Consider the following 9,807-nt stretch of genomic DNA (forward strand, 5'->3'; position numbering starts at 1 on the left):
TCTCATCATAAACTTTTGTCTTCTCGTTTAATATCTAAGAAACTAAAAGTTAAAATATACAAAACAGTAATTTTGCCTGTAGTATTATATGGGTGTGAAACTTGGTCCCTTACATTGAAAGAGGAACATAAATTGAGAGTATTTGAAAATAGGATCCTTAGGAAAATATTTGGACCTAAAAGGGATGAGGAGACAGGTGAGTGGAGAAGGTTACATAATTTAGAACTACATAATTTATATTCATGTCCAGACATTATTAGAATAATTAAATCAAGAAGACTTAGGTGGGCAGGCCATGTGGCACGAATGGGAGAGGAAAGAGGAGTTTACAGGATTCTTGTTGGGAAACCTGATGGTAAGAGACCAGTAGGAAGGCCAAGACGAAGATGGAGGGACAACGTCGAGATGGACCTAAGGGAAATCGGTAGGGATGGAAAAGAGTATATAGATCTTGCACAAGATAGGGACAGATGGAAGGCCTGTGTTGCTGCAGCCATGAACCTTCGGGTTTAAGAAGGCTAGAGAGTTAGTTAGTTAGTTTAGTTTTTAATATTTTAGGGAAGCAGTAAAAATAATAAGTCAGAATACTCGCATATTTGTGCGAAATAACCCAAACGGCAACATGAAACAGCTCGAAATATGCAAGAGATTCGCTAATCATAGCGCATTGAAATGAGGCCCCAGTACTACACCTCGCGCCGAACCCTCGCGCCAAGTTTCCTATTAAAGGCAATGGTGTTCGTCGGCCCAGCTTATCGCAGAATGGTGCGAATCTCTCTGGTCTCTGCCGGTGCCGAGAACAGTCGAACGCTTCCGAACAGACAGACAGGTCCAACGACCTGTACTTTCCCCACTCTTGAAGGTCTGGGTCATAACAGGCCCTTTTTTCAGCCCCATCCTCATGTTTACAGCAACGGCAGGGTTTGTCTGGAGTCATCAAGATTCTTCCAAGTGTCCAGTGTCGTGCTCAAGGAGGGGTGGTGAGGATCATAATTCTGCTTAGGCTCAATATTCTTTGAAAAAAAAGAAGAAGATAGAAAAAGCAGAAGAAGATGGCAAAATGAGGACTTCAGGAATGACTACTAAAAAGTACACGTAACCCCCCCCCCCCTTTCTTCGAAAATCCTGGGCACACCACTCGAATGTCTGCTATTTCCACTGCACACATTGAACGATATGAATCTGCTTTTCATGATCAAAACAACAATTGGCGGCGAACCATAAAGGTTCTTCTTACCTTTAAACGCGACAATTGAGGTGTTTGCATTTCAGATTCCATCATATTTAATAATTCTCGTCATATCGGATAGAATTATGTGTCTTTTGTAGTCGTAAGGTCTGTGGTATCTTTTACATTAAATTGGCAGTGACCTTGGCGTTTATCGCAGAGAAATATTGTGCCCCCCCCCTCTCCGTTGAAAGATCGACCCTGACGTTTGGCAAATCTTGCGTTGACTACGTAAAAATGTCACGCTTCGCCACTGAACTCTACATGATCCCCGATTGACTCGTGAGAGGTTCAGGTTTGAAGGATTTGTAAAACATTTGACAAAGTAGTTATTTATGATGAAATTTGCTATATTTTAAGACTCACTACAAGTACTGAAAGTACTCTCATTGCATATGCAAAACCAAAATCCTTCAGTCCTTAGATCAAAGCGAGAAATTGACATGACTACTCTTGAAACATCGAAAGCATTTTTTTCAATCTTTGATGGAAAATATGAAGAGCCCGTTTGAAGACTTAGGTTCCTCCTCTTCGCATGTAGTCCTATTAAATGCACACACATAGCATTTAGATGATTAAGAACGTGCGTTTTATGGTGACATGTCAGGTGAATTTTAATGTAAGTGAAATCATATGTGCGTCACTTGTTAAAGATTTTCACATCTACAAAGAAAATCCAAAACACATTTCCAACTCACTCAAGGATTATGATAATTCAATTGAAATTCTACCAATATATACAGCTGAATGTGAAAGCGTGTTCAGTGCGAAGCTAACCTTTACTGAACAGAGTGAGATTAAATATTTGCTTGGATCATAGAATGCATCCGTAAGTCAGTTTCGGTGATAACCCGTTGTTGGTGCTTTATTTTCGTGAGATATGAGCACCAATTTCCATTTTAAACCTTCGTTTTAAAACTTATTCATACACAAAAATGGTTATTGGGGGTCATTTTAAGGGGTTTTTCCGACTTCATGACGGCCGTCATTTGATTTTTTTATTTTCTAAAAATTTGGGGGGGCTGTAGCCCCTTCGGCTCCCCCTCTGCGTACGCCAGTGAATGTCGTCGCCTTTTAATCTAATCAAGGAATCTCGGGTTCGATATCTGGTAGACGCACATTTGTTTGGATCCCACATTTAACTGTAAGTCCAGTCCCGATTAGCTTATATGTGCATAAAGTGGACAAATCAAAATATTTGTACGACAGGGTGTTTCACTCGCTCTCGGTGCCTGATTTTTCGCTTATAAAAATCAAACTATTGGTTATAATGTAATGAAATTTGCTACGGACATACCCTGGTGTATGAGAAGCATGGTGACGTCATTGGCAGCCATGGGCCACCTTAGGAACTCGGGTCTGGTCAACGTTTTTAAACAAATATAGTAGGTCTGAGCCGATACTATTTTGTCTCCATGTAGTGTGTAATGTGTAATGAGTGTGTAATGTGGAAAATAAGTAGGCTAGCCCTGGTTGGAATGTCATTCATAACCAAACGGTGTACTCGTATACCCGGTGGAGGCACGTAGTAGTTCGGATCCCACTTTAAACTGTAGGTCCAGTTCCGATTAGCCATACTGCGCATAAAGTAGACTTAAAACACCAAATAAACCAACCGACCAACCAATTCAAGACTGAAGGGGGGGTCCCCAGTACAAATCGCACCCTGGACCTACTTTTTGCTGTATTCTGCATGAAAACGTAATTTGAACTTCTCTCTGTAAGTGTGACTGTCACACAAGAGTAACACGTGAAATTGTTCATTCTCAGATGTAAAGTTCCATGGTCAATTGTGGAACGCCCTCCCTTGCCCGGGAAAACAAATGCTACCACTACCTAGATAGAGGCGGCAAAATCTCCCTCGGACAAGCGAAATAGCGTTACGGTCCAGGTTAAGTTCGTGTGTAGGAACCGGTGACCGACAGTGCATAGTAATATCATATCGAATAAAAACAAAGACATATGTACTTTCAAATAACCACCTCTTTACCTGTAGCCGGGAAGCGGCTAGCTGCATACCTGAAAATCACGGGTAGCGACATGCGTACGAAATTATATAGCCCAAAATTAACATGAAAATAAAAAGTATATTCTATTCATAATCAACAAAGATCAATTTACTACATCTCCCCCTCTTTCACTCTCACTTTCACTCACAGAATCAATCCTCACGGGGTCATCGACACAAAGAATGATACATGACATGTACAGGTGTTATGACGATAAGCCCTAATTATTGCATTCGTATTTAAATTTAAATTGAATTTTTGTCTAATCAGGTCATTTGTGATTTTGCTCCAGTGCTACTCAAATCCTAGCCAGCCCTTACTTAAGTTCACCCTTTTAAAAGAAACTAGTCGGCGCGGAGACAATACATTATTTGACCAGCATAAACAAAGGCGTCTCAACGGCAATTACATTCACGTGGGCGGACGTTTTCCTTTTACAAGACCTCACGTGGTTCAAACATAACAAATAACCTCCGTTGAGTGACGCAAACATATACTCTCTAGCAGGCGGGACTTAAACACTTCGCCGCGACGAGCAATTCATATTACCAGGCAAACACTTATAACAAATAATCACGTATGCGACCTGACATAGCTAGCAGCGACACAGCACTGACACATAAAAAATGAACAAACCTCAAGTAGATTAAACAATTAAGTGGGCGGCGCTTTACTCTAATAGTACGCACTTTAAACAAATACAAAGGAGCACAAACAACAATGAATTTAAGATCATTAAAAAAAATATCACAAGGAATAAGAAAAATTGACCTGAGACGAATAGATTACAAGTGACAAGCGCGACGGGAGTTTGATATGAAGTTTCGAGTTGTGTGGGCGTTTTCAAAATGTTGACGAATTTCAAGGGCGTTCTCTAAATCAATCGGGCCGTCACGTGCTGACAATCACACAGATGAATACATTACCATCTCTCAGCTTCCGAGGTGCATCCTGGCGTCTTTATGGGCGATTGAAAACATATAGTATTCACACGAAAGGTTTCCTTGGTCGCGACGATGAAGATGCGAAAAGTGTTCATACTTCTGGTTCCTCGGTTTCTCTTCCCCTCGGGATCGGTGAACATCTCCGTGGTCTGGGCGTCGGGACGTCAACGTGGCGGCTTGTAGGCGTCGTCGGAGTGTCGACAGGGCGGCGCTCGACGTCTCTCTCTCTCTCTCTGTGGCGGCGGATAGGCATCATCGGCGTGGCTCGTCGTTTCAATTTTTCTCTCTCTCCGCGGCGGCTGGTAGGCATCATCGGCGTAGTCTCTTCTGACATCGGGCGAATCGATGGTAACGCCCTCATCTCTCTTCTTCCTCTAGCCCGCCATATTTTCCGGTGTTCCTCGTTTCTCAAAAATTATAAACGGCGTAAGGTAATCACGGAAACACGGTCTCGCTTCAACTTCTCCCAGCGGTTGAGGTAGGCGCACTCGTGTAGACGTACTGCCTATCACACACTGGTGTTCGCAAAACACAACAAAGTCCACTGTACACGAAGAGGTAGTACGAAGGTGCTCTCATTACAAGAATCGCGGTAAGACTGTACACGGAGAGGTAGCACGGAGCTGCTCTCGCTACAAGGATCGCGGTAAGACTGTGTATCGAAAAACCATGTCCTTCGTTTTATTTAGATTTTGAAAAAAGACGCTAGGCGTTCGTTGAAGTGACGCTTCCGAAGAGGTCATTCCACTTTGCTCTATTGTCTCCCAACTGGGACGAGCCGTGCTCGAAGTTGAGTTTCAGCGGATTAAGCCTCAGCCTCGCTGTCGCCATAGCTCAATTGCAACCGGTGTCCACAAACTGATCAATTACAACCGATTTGATCTGGCGTCCGTAATTGTTGCTTGATCGCGACGAAACTCCACAGATCCGTCCTTGCACACATGCCGCTGCGCTGGTATAAGTTTCACATGAATCTGACCGCTGGAAACCGAGATATTTAAATGTTTGTCACTACGGTCGAATTTCCTAAGCTTTAGATGCATAACGTGACCCTTCAGGTGCTCACCCTTAAGACACGCGAACATCTCGTTCCTCCCGTCGGCTTGGCAAAAATCAAATATGTATTCTTACAAATTAAAACTCTCAACGCTTTGAATCAACCCATTTTTACCGCTATGGACAATAATAATAATAATAATAATAATGACGTCGGTAAATCTGACTGTCACACAATTTTAACTTTTTGAGCAGTTTCTCTTTCCTTAATTATTTTGTGCATATGTCGCATGCATTTGGTGGGGCTAATGTCTGGTTCTGGGGTGGGGGTATAACCGTCCCTAGCCCCTACCTAACTACGCTCATGCCTAGGGTGATCATTCGTCCCGTTCTGGCCGGGACAGTCCAGTTTCAGAGGCGTGACCCGGTCGTCCCGTCCATATTATTAAAAAGCCACTATTTGTTCCGTTTTATAAAATTCTAGGAGGTATCTTGAAACCAAGTATAAATTTGAGACACATTTCATGCTAAAAAGATGCATTGTTTTGTATGTGTTGCGTTATTTGTAGAGTAGTGAATAAGCATGCAGTTTCTTAAGGGAATTGCAACAAGAATTTAAAGTTCCTTCGTCTTGACGCAAACTCAAAAGAAAAATCTAGAGTTGAATCTTTGATATGGTTTTCAGGGATATTTATAGTTGTTGTTGTTGAGTTGCTGTTTTAAGTCCACTTAATGCACAGTATGGCTAATCGGGACTGGACCTACAGTTTAAAGTGGGATCCGAACCACTTGTGTCTCCACCGGGTATCGAACCCGGGACCCCTTGATTACAAGGCAACGACGCTACCACTGCGCCATGGGGGAGGCTCTCAGGGAGATTTATAAACGATCGATGAAGAATAAGCTGATCTCAAGATGTTCAGTTCTTCTTTCTGGCATTCTTCATCTTCACCGTAGGACTAACATCAAAGGTTGATCAGAAAGGACGAGAAACATTTTGTAAGTCATACCGAGATTATAATAATTAATACCTTTTGACAACGGGAGATCATTATCATTTATTGTTCATGATGCATCATTTATGTGATCCATACTTTAATAAATAATTATAATACGTTAATAATAACAATACTTTTATAATCAGGCCTAAGCGATTTTTCAGAAAGGGGGACGGGGTTTAAACTGATCCCCTTGGGACGTCCCGTTTTTGGGTCAAATCATTATGGTCACCCATAATGCGATTATGTATTCTACTTCTTCTACTACATAAATGTTAGCTGCCATTAAAATCATATGATATAAAAATTTCCAGGAAAATGTGTTATTTAACGCCATTATGATATGTTATATAAGCCATTTGCATTAAATATTAACTTTGTGAAAATGTTTAATTTATATTGAATTATACATATAGAAATATAGCAATAGTAATAGTAACAACTACAAATCTGAGGGTGCTGTTGAAAAATGGGTTACATTTTTGGATTCAGAAATGGCAGACTTATAGAGATTTACATTGTTTCATCTCTGTACAATTTTCAAAGTTGAAATTTGTTGACATGTGTAATTAATTAATATCATTAATTAATTAACTTATATATTTATATTTATAAACATATAGGCCTATAAACAAATTAATTTGCTACATTTATAAACTAGCAAATCAATTCCTTTCAAAATGTCAAGAAATTAAAAGATAGGTGAAATGTTTTTAATAAGTGTTAGATGTTATATAATGATTGGTTCTTATGAAAAATGATAATTAAATTGTCATACTTTTGTTATGTTTTTATAATAGTGTAAATCTATTAATTGTCTCTCGAAAGGAAATATTTCCTTATCAGAGTTGTAGGTAGAGATTTGGGCACCCACGACGGGAATGGTTTCCGCACCCCCCCCCCCCAACTAGATGTAGCTGGCATACTTAGACATTGTAGAAATTTTATGTACTCACTCTTTTCCGCTGAATCCAATGAAAAGAAAACTTAGCACTCAAGAACTGTGGCTAATAAAAGGACAGTCGGTTGTGCATCTACACCATCTTCATTGAAGCAGTGTGTTATTGTTCACATCTGTAAAATCGATTGCAAATTAAAGATAACTATACTCCATGAGGCCTTAGAAAGATCGCTTCGCGGGCTTACAGCAGACGACAATATGGGGGGGTGTCTACGAGAACCAATCAGTCCGCGAATGAGCGAGCCCGGCTGCCAAGACTAGCTCGCTGCACCCTTCTGGAAGGGTGAGTGACCTCTGCCTGAGGAGCAGACGACACGAGAGTATCGGTAATAGTGTGCGAGCGACGTCTGCTGTTAGCCCGCGAAATGCTCTTTCTAAGGCCTCCTGCACTATGGGCGCTATTCACCGGATGTTTACATTTCTGTGCTTCCTTGGCGCTGTCGGGGACTGCACTTCCGGTTTTGAAAAGAATAACATTGAGTTCAATGGTGTAAAGGCAGTGTCTTCGGAAAAGCTGACAATATTAGCGTGGTTTTTGGTTTCAACATGAGATAGGGAACAAACAATTGTTCTCAGGTATCTATGCATCGTTTTCAAACAGACCCGATACGGAAACATCAGTGGATTTAGGCAGTAAAGCGAAAAAAATTAGACACGAACACGGGGGATTAGGCTCTGCAGTCGGCAGTTCATCAAATCAAATGAAAATATTTTACATGTTTCGAAAATTATAATTGTGTAACGCATATGTGTTGATTAAATTTAAAAGTTGGAACTAATTATAATCATATTAAACGCATTTGCCTTTTGGTTGTTGATAAGCGTCCATGGTCGTCGGTGGGTCAGTCGATCCCTCCCCCTCCCCGGAAATTAGCATCCTTCATTTCAAATTGCAATAAAGCAGAAAGTTTGTTATTTTTAGTGTTAATAACAGAAATAAAGTTCACTTGGTTAGTATTTGAACAGAGTAATCAATGTAAAATATGCATTAGATCGAAAAAATGAGTAAAAATACAGGAACCAGGATATTTTTTCATATTTTACCATTTAATTCAAAGAATAATTGGTTCTAGTTTTCAGAATTCGAAAAATTATAATTTTAGATGAGGTCACACATATAAACTTTGTGAGTATTTTTTCTAACTTCTCAAGTCCCTTCTTGAACGACACTTGCAAAAGTTAATAACAACATACAATAACTGTGCATTTCTGTATTGTAACTATGAAATGTAAAAGTATTAATGGAAAGTAGTTGTGCTGATATTCACTCAGCTTGTGGATTGAATAGCATGATAATAATAAACAATAATAATAAAATTCGAATAAAATTGATTTAATTAGGTATATAATTTATTTAGTATAAGTAATATAGGTAATTTTAACCGTAGTAATTATTGTTATTTCTTTTTCTGTTGTGATCAAAATATTTCAATGTCTGTAATTATTGTATGCTTCATTTCAACCTGGAGAAGTCTTTCCATAAATGAAACTGTTGGTAGAAGATCAACATTGCCTTGGAAAATATTAATATTGTCCCTTTTATCTGCATCCAAAAGATCAGGGAAATTACCAATCTTTTCTAGGTACCTTTGTTTCTCTATATCACTCAAGAAATTCAAGTGATCCATGTGGTTTCCAAACTTTTATAACAAAATAAGCTCGGTGACGATCTGTATTCCACTTGTTTACATTGGAAAATTCGCCAAACCGGAAGTTCTTTCCCCGCCATCAATAATCGAATTGTCTGTCGATCATTTTTTGTTTACTCAGGAATAACCCCCATAGGTGGAGACTGTAGAATGACGTTTTTACCCCATGCTGTTACCAGCCCTAAAGAGAGAACAAGAGATGTATGCAACATTCACACACAGGCTGACAACATTCTTTGTATGTGTTTATAATGTTGTTCTTAGTAAAGTATGTTTGAAGTCCAAACTAATTGCTTATATTTGTTGTTATAACACAAACTCTTACCCTCGGAAAATTATAATGGGGGAAAAATATAATAAAACAAGATCATTGGTGGGAGATCCCCCTTCCGCCATGGGAATTAGTACCCTGAATATGACCACCAATGCTATGGAATTATCCTTATAATGAATGTCTGAATGTGAATATTTACCACAAAAAGAGGACATTTTCTCATCAAGACTGCAGTTCGAAAAAAGTCAAAAGAGGGATTAAATATGGTGAACTACCCCGACCAAATTGCAATATTTAGTAAACTTCGCATAAACGGTTTAAAATTACAATTACAAAAAAAACTAAAATTACTAAATATAGTAGACTGCAGACTTCTGGAGTCTGCCTCTCTCCAGAGACAATCCATTCATTTATACAAGAAGAAAATCTAAATTCTTGCAAAATCTTAAAAAAAAATTATAGGTAGTACACGTTATTTTTGTAGCTTTGCATCAAAATATTTTATGGTTCGAGGGGGGGGGGCATGGTCCCCTTGGGCCACCCTGGGTACGGGCCTGCCTAGAATATTTGTTGCATACGCGGCTTGGAGAAGGTGATATACTCGGGCACAAATATTCACCTACATAATAACAATACAGGAGCAATAAATAAATAAAATGATAGTATTTTGTTATAAAGTGTAGCCGATCGTCTCTTGGTGTCGATAGACATGTCCAAACTGTAGATGCACCATACAGTGGCATGCGCA

This window comes from Lepisma saccharinum, chromosome 2, assembly GCF_977018435.1.
Source record: "Lepisma saccharinum chromosome 2, izLepSacc3.1, whole genome shotgun sequence".
Taxonomy (NCBI): domain Eukaryota; kingdom Metazoa; phylum Arthropoda; class Insecta; order Zygentoma; family Lepismatidae; genus Lepisma; species Lepisma saccharinum.